This window comes from Dendrobates tinctorius, unplaced genomic scaffold (assembly GCF_039654945.1).
Source record: "Dendrobates tinctorius isolate UK_male_01 unplaced genomic scaffold, ASM3965494v1 ptg000174l, whole genome shotgun sequence".
Lineage (NCBI taxonomy): Eukaryota > Metazoa > Chordata > Amphibia > Anura > Dendrobatidae > Dendrobates > Dendrobates tinctorius.
The window spans coordinates 14777582-14788414 of record NW_027361841.1 but is presented as its reverse complement, the minus strand read 5'-3'; the positions used below and the strand labels follow the sequence as shown (position 1 = coordinate 14788414).

At 44.3% G+C, this 10833-nt stretch overlaps 1 long non-coding RNA gene across 1 annotated transcript; it reads left to right on the top strand.

The window, feature by feature from the left end:
- The first annotated feature begins 745 nt into the window (after positions 1 to 745).
- Positions 746 to 5821, top strand: LOC141054085 (uncharacterized). Its single transcript, XR_012221356.1, has 2 exons — positions 746 to 893; positions 2231 to 5821. It is a non-coding gene; the product is annotated as an uncharacterized lncRNA (long non-coding RNA).
- The last annotated feature ends 5012 nt before the right edge of the window (positions 5822 to 10833 follow it).

Below are 10833 nucleotides of genomic sequence, written 5' to 3'. Positions count from 1 at the left end.
CCGCAGTGCAGACAGTGCAGATTTTTCCACACGGTTTTCCTGCGGTTTCTAAACCGCAGAAAGAATTAACATGTCAATTCTTTCTGCGGATTCCGCTGCGGTTTGCCATCTCCTCCATTGTGGAGATGAAAAACCGCAGGGCAAAACCGCAGAGCAATCCGCAGGTAAAACCGCAGGTATTTTGACCTGCAGATTTACCTGCGGATTTTACAAAATCCGCGCGGCCAAATCCGCACCCCATTCCGCAGCGTGTGCACACAGCCTAACAATGCTAAACCAACTTGAAACTACAATCAGGTCAATGGAGGACCCGAGATACAACACTTTCATGGCAAGAAAAAAAAAAAAGTGGTTTGCATACATATAGATACAATTAGCAGGTTTACTGCAGACTATGATCCAATCTATATTCTGTATTGTAGTGGCACAGATACCAACATATCCTGACACGGTGTGTAACCCCACAACTGATAATCAGGAAAGAAAAACAGCCACATATAACAGATAAGATAAAGAATGCTGCATATTGCTGCCACAAGAAGGATGGTACTCATCTGGTTAACTGCCACCAGCCATAGAGAATTATGCGCCTCAACGCGTTTCACCCATTAGGGCTCATCAGGAGGCCTGTTGTAACAAAGACTTGTGTCCTGATTCTGGTGTGATGTGACCAACATGATGTCATACCTCATTTTAAAAATGGCGCCCAGATCCCTGTAAACGCCCATCCCCCTGCTTATCCCAGAAGTCATCACTTCCAGACAGCTCGTACTGCTCATGCACACAAGGGGCCCACAGACCTCTTGTTGTTCATTCATTCTTATCAGCTTCCAGGTGTGAAAGCAATTCAGTCTCACCAGTGAGTCACTTAGTGCACATGCCTAAAGTGGAAGGCAAGTGATCACCTTTCACTATACTGAAAGGGGAATAGCTCACATGTAGAGCTTGCCTCCTATGACGGAAGCCGATAGTCTAACAGATAAGAGAAGCCGTTAACCAGATGAGTACCATCATTTTTGTGGCAGCAATATGCACCATTCCTTATCATATCAGTTATATGTGGCTGTTTTTCTTTCCTGATTATCAGTTGTGGGGTTACACACCGTGTCAGGATATGTTGGTATCTGTGCCACCACAATACAGAGTATAGACTGGATTGTAATCTGCAGTAGACCTGCTAATTATATCTATATGTATGCAAACCACATTTTTTTCTTGCCATGAAAGTGTTGTATCTCAGGTCCTTCATTGACCTGATTGTAGTTTCAAGTTGGCTTAGCATTGGTACTCATCTGTGTCATTAATAATTGGCATAAAAAAGCAGTATCTATTGCAGCAGTTTTTTGAACTCAGTCTGCATGTTTAGAAACCACTTCCATTTTATACACGTGGTTAATGATGGGGTTACAACTTCTTTTGGGCGATATCATGCAGCATTTTTTGTCACATTTGAAATGTGGCATTGTTGGTCTTTTTGTTGCTAATGGAAAGAGTGTGAACATACACTGCATGCTTAGAAAACACTGATTTAACCAACATTAGGCTTTTCCTACAGTGACCACTTCTGAGTTGGCTCTAATAGTTTTCTGAGCACTATTTTTTCATCTATGCCAACTATTAGTTGGTAGTGTAAGCAGTAATTATTTTCTGTAGCAACTTTTGAAATTTAGTCTGCATGTTAAGAGACTATGGTCTATTTTGGCAAACCAAGGGCCCAAACCCATGGAGTATTGTTATTCTTTGACCACATTGACATAATTTCACAATTGTCACCAATTGCCTATTGTGTTCTTTTTTGCTTTCAATTGGGGTCTAGGGTCCTCTTAGATATAGGATTGTCTATGTCTATTGATAGGGGTTCCTTTAGGACATCGGGTAGGAGAGTTCCCCAAGTGGCTGCAGGGAATATAGGGCTCCCAGGGTCAGCCATCGTGGAGCGGGGGCACCACAACATTCCCCCCTAGGGTGCCAACCTCCGCAGCCAGGCAGACAACAGCCTAGTTGACGTAAGAGGGACTTCTAGCTTACCCATTTTTAATTGATAATTTTAGAACACAGTTGTTTTTGTTTGTGCACATTTGTTTGGTGTGAACCATTGTATATGGTTTTTTAATCAATAAAGATAATTTGTAGGGATATATATATGATTTAACCGTTCGATACCCTTTTTGGAACAATTTTTGACATTTATTTTCTTATGACACATTCCCATAAATATGCTTTCTTTTAGACATCACTACAGGAATATTCATAGACACATATAAAGACTATTATTACTGAAGAAGTCAGAAAAACATAGACAAGATTCAGAAGACACCCCCAAGCCATGGTTAACAGAAGACACCCTGAAGATCATCGAAGAAAGATGAATGGCAAAAGCAAAAGATACAACCGGGACACAGACAACATCATTAAAAGACTATAGAGAGCAATTCGAGCACACAAAAAACTTTATTACCAAACGATTTGTATAGATACAGAAGGTGACCATCTGAAGGGCAAGACCAGGAATATCAAAGAGATAATAAAAAAGTTTCATCCAAGAGAGGAAATATTGAATGAAGCCAATGGGAACAAACTGACTGAGCCAGAACAGACCAAGGAAAGATGGAAAGAATAGACAGAGGAAAATCCTAGATCAAGCCTCCTTTTAAGCTTTCTAGCAAGTTACAGACAATAAAACCCCAAACAATTAAGGTTTTAGCGTGTATATTCATCTCTATTTTGTAGATTAGCATTTGGTTCATAGTGTGAAGTATACTAAACCTCTATAAAGTCTCGAATTACGGTATCAGATATGATAATGCAAGATGATGAATAAAGATGTATTTTCCAGGGATACAGGATCTTTTTACAGCTGTTTTTTTCACATATTTGGATTGTTTCCTTTTCACTTGACAGGAGCTTGACATCTTTTGCATGTTTCAGTTTATACACTGTAAAATAATACTGCTGTGAATTAAAGGGCCACAAGACACAAATAATTTTTTATTCTTATGAAGTCAAGTAACTGAAAATTGCTCTGCTTCCCATTTACTTCTGGCTCCATCCAGGCTTTGAGACCTCTTTGCTGTGAAATAAAGTTCATCTCAGAGTCCCTGTTTTGTTATTCCCTACTAATTTCCAAATGTCACGTAGAGACTTGGTAGCAGATTGGGAAACTTGATATCATGCGATATATGTTTTACCTTCAAGCAGAAGTTTAATATGTATATATCATGTTGACCAAGTCTTTTTTGGACCATGCATGCTAGCAGAGAAGCCCCCTATACAGTCAAATCCACAGTACTCCTCATGGGACATAGAGGAGTTGTAGTGGTTGAAATATCACATGGTGCTTGGGTCCTATGGGGCTTTATAGTTTCACTTTGATAAAAAAAAATTAGGATTGCAATGAAATGGGGAATATTTTGACAGGCCACAATGTAGTGCCAGATGTACCACTATGGGTTTTGTAATTGAATACATAAGTATCAGGATTTTTAACAATGCAATAAATAATACTTCGATTTTGACACTTTTGACTACTTGCCAAATAAATACATCCTCTACAAAATAATTGCAAACCTTCAAATATTTCACTGTAAACTGTATTGTCTTTTTCTTGCCTACACAATTTCTAAAATACATTTGTGTGGGCTATTTGTAATGAATTCTTGCCAAAAGCCATGCTTCACGTATAATGTGTTCAGATATTTCTGTAATATGGTTATTACAGGGTGTGCCCAACAGATGTGAGGTATGTCATGCTGCCCACTCTAGGGCTGCATCCTTTAGCCATGCCTTATATATGGTTTCAAGCAGTTTTTATCGACTGTTTTAAAAACTGATGGGGATTCAGAGAATACTTTGGCAGTGACGGATGTTCTGCGTAATTGATATTTTAATTCTGTTTATTCGTAAAGCATCTGAAAACAGGTGTTTTCGACATATGGAGACTTATACTAAATTCCACTTTATATGTTCAGATTTAATAAATGTTAGACTAGAACTATATTGTTAACTTTTTCAGTTTCCCTTTTTTCAATACTATTAGACAACAAACCAGTCATAGTATTCTGTGATATCAAAACCTCATACAAGTAATAGAAGAATCTCCAAGTAAATTTGCAGGTTCTTGGTGCAAATTTGGAAAATATTAAATGCGTAATATACCATGATAAACATGATAGACTGTATACCAGTCAGTAAAACATTGAGAAAGATTTAAGTTTTTTGTGTAAATTGTTGCATCTAATTTGACTTATTACTCACAGTTGAGGTCAATGAATGTAGTATAGAGTTGGACAAAAGTATCTAAAGATTCGCCAAAATGATTATCCAGCTACTATAGTAAATTTGGCACATTTTTACTTTTAATCCAAATATTAGACAGAATTAGTAAATCTTCCCTATTGAGTTGAAACATCTTGTAGCCTGAACTAATCTCCTGACCATATTTCTTCTTTAATGGGATTTTTGAGGCACATGAATAATATTTTGCTGTCCCTGTAGTGATACCAGAATCCTCCTGCTACCTTTATTTTACTTTTTGAGCTTTCCTTCACCCCCTGCAGCCATCCCTGCAGTTTATTATTGTTTCTATTCAAACTTCCAGCCAGCACTCCCTCGGACCACACAGACTACATTTACCAGGATTCATTTCAGCCTACACATCTCTAACTCCCACCCTCAATGCCATCCCATAGCACCGAGTTGACTGATGATTTCTGGCCTGCCCACAGACTGGCTTCTTGAGACTGCTATACAGTCTCAAGACGGAAAAACACAGAGCATGGTTTGCTCACACATGCCAGCTCATAACTGTTCTCTTTCTTCACAGTCCTGTAGATAGTGGATTTGGAGAGAGGGCAGTTAATGTGGCAGGCTGTGGAGGAGAGTGGCTGTGAGCAGGTGGTTTTCTATCGCAGAGTGGCAGCACCTGATGAAGAGCTACTTAATGCTCCATTTGCTTCTGCTACCTCCCTGTATGCATTGAGATTCACAGGCCATGCCCCCTATAACATCATCATTCACAGGTCACTGCTCTGAGAACTCCTGCTGAGTCTTGACCCCTGCATGTAGGGCTCAGCCTCAGTTACAAGCTACATTCCATTCAAAGCAGAGGCAAGAAATTCTCTCTACTCTGAGCTTTGAATGGACTATAGCAGAAAGTAAGGAGCCAGAATCTTAACAGCATATAAGTTATAAATGTTATTTATGTCTCACAGGCTTTGCAATGATTTAATAATTAGTTTTCCCAGACAACTACTTTAAGACCAACACAAAATAGCCCTCAAAAGCAGCTCCTACTTTTGAGACCTGCACATTAACTAAGAGAAAATGACAAAGTAGTTTCTTTGTGCCTACAGTGTTTGAGAGTAAAAAACATTAAAAAGTATTAATGGCATCTCAGAGATTTCATCTCATGTGACAATACTTCCTTGTTAAACCTTTGAGTTGTACAGAGTCGTTCATTCTTAGTACTATTATATTGCAAAATTGAGTTGATCTTCTAAAGTGATAAAAGACGATATAATATGTATTTGTTACATTTATTTTCTTCATTATTAGATGTTGTGAACCTTGTGGATCTTTGTCCACATCTATTCTCAAAACAAATGTATTGACAAAAAAGTTATGTAAAATGCATTTAATATAATAATAATTGTTTCTATAGCACCAAGAGCACTTTACTATTCAGACTTTTTCATACAACATCAGGGTAACACATAATTCAACAGATACCAAGAAGAATGAGGGCCCTGCTCGCAAGCTTACAATCGATGAGGAAATTGGGGAGACACAAAAAGTAAATGGTAAAAACGCTTTTATTGTATGGTCCAGACATCAATATAAGAACTAGGGTATTCAAATAATTCTGACCCCAGACTGGGAACTGACTATGCCTTTGTCTCACTCCTTTGTTTATGACATACACTCTTGGCTTATGACCTTGGACTCCTTGACTTCCCTGACTCACGACTTGTCCGTGAGAAGTGACTCAGTGTCACAATAGAGGTATAGAGGTACTAGACATTTAAAAATGATGTCTCAAAAATTTGCAAGGAAGACTCTTTGAACTGAATACAATGTACTAAATGCATACTATTAAAGGGATTCTGTCAGAACAAAATGTCTGATCAGTCTAATTTCAGCACTCAGTGTACCAATGACTTGGCTGAATAGTTCAGTCTACCTTCCCACCACTTGTTTCCCATCTATGTTCACCCCCTATACTTGATTGACAGCACTCGCTTTACAGGAGCTAGAGAAGGGCAGAGATAGATTACAAACAAGTAAGCCAGAAGAAGCACTGAAGTACTTGACCACGCCAAGAGTGCATTGAAAGCTTGTTCTTGGTTTTATCAGTCATTTTGTACTGACAGACTCCATTTAAAATGAATGTTTAATACAGTTTGTCTTATGCTTTCTTCACATGACAGTATGAAAAGCCGCAGACATGTCACTTTTTTTATTCAGCAGAGACAAAATGCATGCTGCACACGTGCACATTGATGACACATGGATGACAGCAGTGTGTCATTAGCGTGACATGTACCGGCGCTTGGGAAGAAGCTGTACAGTTCACGCTGTTCCCAGTCGGTTGGGTTTCAGATGTCCATTAATAGGGTCTGGGATTTAATGGCAGAAATTAATTATATAAATAGGTGATATCCAATTGACACACTACACTGGGTCAAAGATGTATAGTTGACCTCTTAGATCTTAAATAATAAGCACTGTCAGAAAAATTATAAACCGGTGTGATAGTGATATGATATAACTAGTGCATTATTAAACATCATGTTGATTGCCAGTGTAGGGAAGGTGACCGGACGGACGGACTAGTCAGAGTGAAGAAAGATAGGTTTGCACAGTGTAGGTAGGAGTCAGTGATTACAGTGGGGAAACAACTAGGAAAGTGTAGTGGACGTGCAGTACCTTGGGATGACCATTAGATGGCAGGGTGGAGTGTGAGCAAAGGACTTTACAGCAGCTTAGGGCTTTAGAAACCGTTGGTCATGGGGGGCGAGGTGACAGTTGGAGTGACAGTTTCAAGGAACCGGGTGAGCTATAAATTCTGAGGGAGGGTTCCAGAAGATTCCAGTCCCCAGGGGGAGCTCAAGTGACAGGAGGACTATGACAGTCTGTGCACTCTGAGGAGAATCCAGACCAGGGGGACTGAGGAGAGAGGACGTCAGGGGGGTGGTCCTGACAGGAAAGGACCGCAGTTGAGACGAGGTACTGGGTGTAAGACACCGTATGTGACACGACGACTGAGCAGTAGAAGCGCTGTTGGTTAATGGGCCTAAGGCGGCCACAGTGACGGAACTGTCAGGAGCGTCGACAGTAAAGGAGGGGACGGTGTGTGCAGACACGTCTCCAGTGTACGGTGTGAGAAGCGGCTCTGGAAACGGAGGGCCGCGAGGTGTGCCGTCAGTCGGACGGCAAGTGAAGAAATAAACTTGGACCTGTTGCACCCAGAATCTGCCTCCATCGTGTCTCTGTTGTCATCTCTGCGCGGTATAAAAGTAGGACCACCCCCCAGCTCGGCACCCCACCACCGACCCTACATTTGGCGTAGTCGGCAGGATCGCCGCCGCTAATACGCTATCTTCTGCTGCAGGCCTGCAACTGAAGGACTGAGGAAAACTTGGACTGCTCTATTTCGGATTATAAACACCTGTGGACTACCAATTACTGACCTGTGGATTACAAATTGGGACGCTGTGTCGGATCTGTGTTGCTTGCAGAGGATCCAAGGCAGTAGCTGATTCTGCCCAAGATGGCGGTATTACTTCAGCGCAGAGGAGAGGTCCGGGTGTTTGCAGTTGTTCAGAATGGACTGGGACCCCCTCCAACGTACCCCAAAAGGAAGCAATATATGCCCGGAGACCGACGTTTCCATATATTGGACCCTGGCAGATGGATGGAAAGGTCTGCCAACGCCCCACCCAGCAGGAGGAGTGGCACAGAAGAAAAACTTGGCTGCGGCTGTCTGACGCCATTCGAGTGCTGCCCAACGGACGGTATGAGATGCTGCGGGTGTCGGGGCATCGGCCGCCTAGAGTGGCAATGGCGGCGAGAGATGGAGCTGCACCAGAAGTCATCTTCAGATTTACAGGCAGGCAGCGGGATGCTGAGCCGGGGAGCGGAGCCTGAGGGGAGTCAGCGAGAACGGCTGCCACCAATACCAGCAGAGGACTTCTCAGCGGAGCCCCCGAGTCCGGAGGGAAGGCCCGCAGGACAGTGGAGCAAGGAACGGAGGCTGCGGGGGAAACTGCGTGATGATGGAACGGAGGCCGCAGCGCCGGGGAAGGTGAGAGTACCCCCAGCCCTACCAGTGCCTCCGCAAGCGGCCCCCACCATTCTGCTGCAGCACGCGGCCCCCTGCGCACCGGAAGGCCTAGTTACCACGGGCCCCGTGGTGTATGCAGAGCTGAGCGAGGTCCCCGCTCATGTCCCCGAACTACCCCGCCCGGAGTCACCAGTGCAGAGCTCACCCAAAGAAGATGCTGCTGCGCTTTCCCTACTAATAGCAGCTGCATTGTTGAAATCGGCCGTTACTCCGGCTCCATTGGAAGTAGTGGATGCGGCCTGTCCTGAGGCCGCGGTTATGCCGCTGCTGAAGTCGACTGCGGCCGACTTAGTGGGCCTTGTGATTCCAGCCTCCAAGGACCCGGTTGTCCCCATTTGCCACCTGGCCCCAGCGGCTGTTGAGCCGCAAAAATCATCGGCCGCCTCTGATCCACGTCCTTCCTCGGTTAAGTCCCGCCCACCGGACTCCAGGGCTCATGCCGGACCCTCTGTTTGGGTCGCAGGAGTTATAGAGAAGAAGAGGGCCAGGGGGCAGGAAGTCTGTAACCTGCTCCATGAGAGGGGAGAGGCTGGCATGGCGGCTGCACGACCCCCGGGACGGCTCGTTTATACTATCTTGCAGAAAGGGACACTTCTTGCATCCTGGGAGCTCCACGGTTGTGGGGTCCCATACTACTGACCACCGAAAGGAGGATTGAACTGTCAGGAGTTCGTTGCACCGTTGTGCAGGTCAAAAGGACAGTTCGCGGTCAGCTTTTAAAAAAAAAAAGAAATGTTTATCTGTGATTTTTATGTCTGTTTTTCTATGTTCCTCTTACAGGATAGATTGTGTTTACTTTTTAGACTGACAGAGCGCGGGATACTTAGAAGAGAGGGAGTGTCCATGTCCAAGGAAGGGAGGAGGAAAGGAGACATGCAATGTTATGTTATATTTTGGTTTTAAAAGCAAGAAAAAAAAAATTATAAAAAATGGGGTACTTGTGCTATTATAAAGTTGTATGATGTATAATATGCAAAGTAAAATGCAACAGGTCCGGGTAAGGGAAGGTCTGCGGGACCAAAGGAAAGTGTGAGATCCGGTAGGGATCTAAGAGTTGAGGTCTGGGAGACCGGGACGCCGACCATGACATGTAATTGAAAGAAGGAAAATGAGTGGGAAGACGTGAGAAAGACAGCCGTCCTAGGTCAGGTCCCCAACACCACGGACACCCCTGAAGAAGGAAAGGCGGGCGCCGGCAATGATCTGGTAGGTGAGTGGCCTCGATCATGGCGTACCGGATAGTGAAAGGTAACAGTAGGGGAGAGTAGGGGAAAGATACACGCCGTAGAGAGAATACGGGTGTACCTTGCCCAATTTGAAAGACGTTGTCATGTGGCGTGCGCGCTGGTGAGTAGCAGTAGGCTGCTCAGAGCATAGTGCTCCCAGTATGGTTCGGCCCCCGCAGATAGTGGGTTTGGCTCAACTTCTGGTCCGACAACAGAATGTAGGTGTAGATTCAGAACGACGAAGGCAGGGATGACGATTGTCGAGGACGACAATGGACAAAGGAAGGGGGAGTGTAGGGAAGGTGACCTGACGGACGGACGGACTAGTCAGAGTGAAGAAAGATAGGTTTGCACAGTGTAGGTAGGAGTCAGTGATTACAGTGGGGAAACAACTAGGAAAGTGTAGTGGACGTGCAGTACCTTGGGATGACCATTAGATGGCAGGGTGGAGTGTGAGCAAAGGACTTTACAGCAGCTTAGGGCTTTAGAAACCGTTGGTCATGGGGGGCGAGGTGACAGTTGGAGTGACAGTTTCAAGGAACCGGGTGAGCTATAAATTCTGAGGGAGGGTTCCAGAAGATTCCAGTCCCCAGGGGGAGCTCAAGTGACAGGAGGACTACGACAGTCTGTGCACTCTGAGGAGAATCCAGACCAGGGGGACTGAGGAGAGAGGACGTCAGGGGGGTGGTCCTGACAGTAAAGGACCGCAGTTGAGACGAGGTACTGGGTGTAAGACACCGTATGTGACACGACGACTGAGCAGTAGAAGCGCTGTTGGTTAATGGGCCTAAGGCGGCCACAGTGACGGAACTGTCAGGAGCGTCGACAGTAAAGGAGGGGACGGTGTGTGCAGACACGTCTCCAGTGTACGGTGTGAGAAGCGGCTCTGGAAACGGAGGGCCGCGAGGTGTGCCGTCAGTCGGACGGCAAGTGAAGAAATAAACTTGGACCTGTTGCACCCAGAATCTGCCTCCATCGTGTCTCTGTTGTCATCTCTGCGCGGTATAAAAGTAGGACCACCCCCCAGCTCGGCACCCCACCACCGACCCTACACCAGGATAACATGCAATCAGATGGTAAAATGGCATATATGTATATTACTGTCACACTCCACTTTAATTGCCGCCAAGACTCCAATACGCTGAGTGCATCTATTTTTATGCTGTAAGCGGAGGGTATTTTCAAGCAATGTGACAGTGTGATTATACTGCCAAGTTAGCCAAACACATCTTGTCCGTACTATAAGTGGATATCTAGAGTGTCATA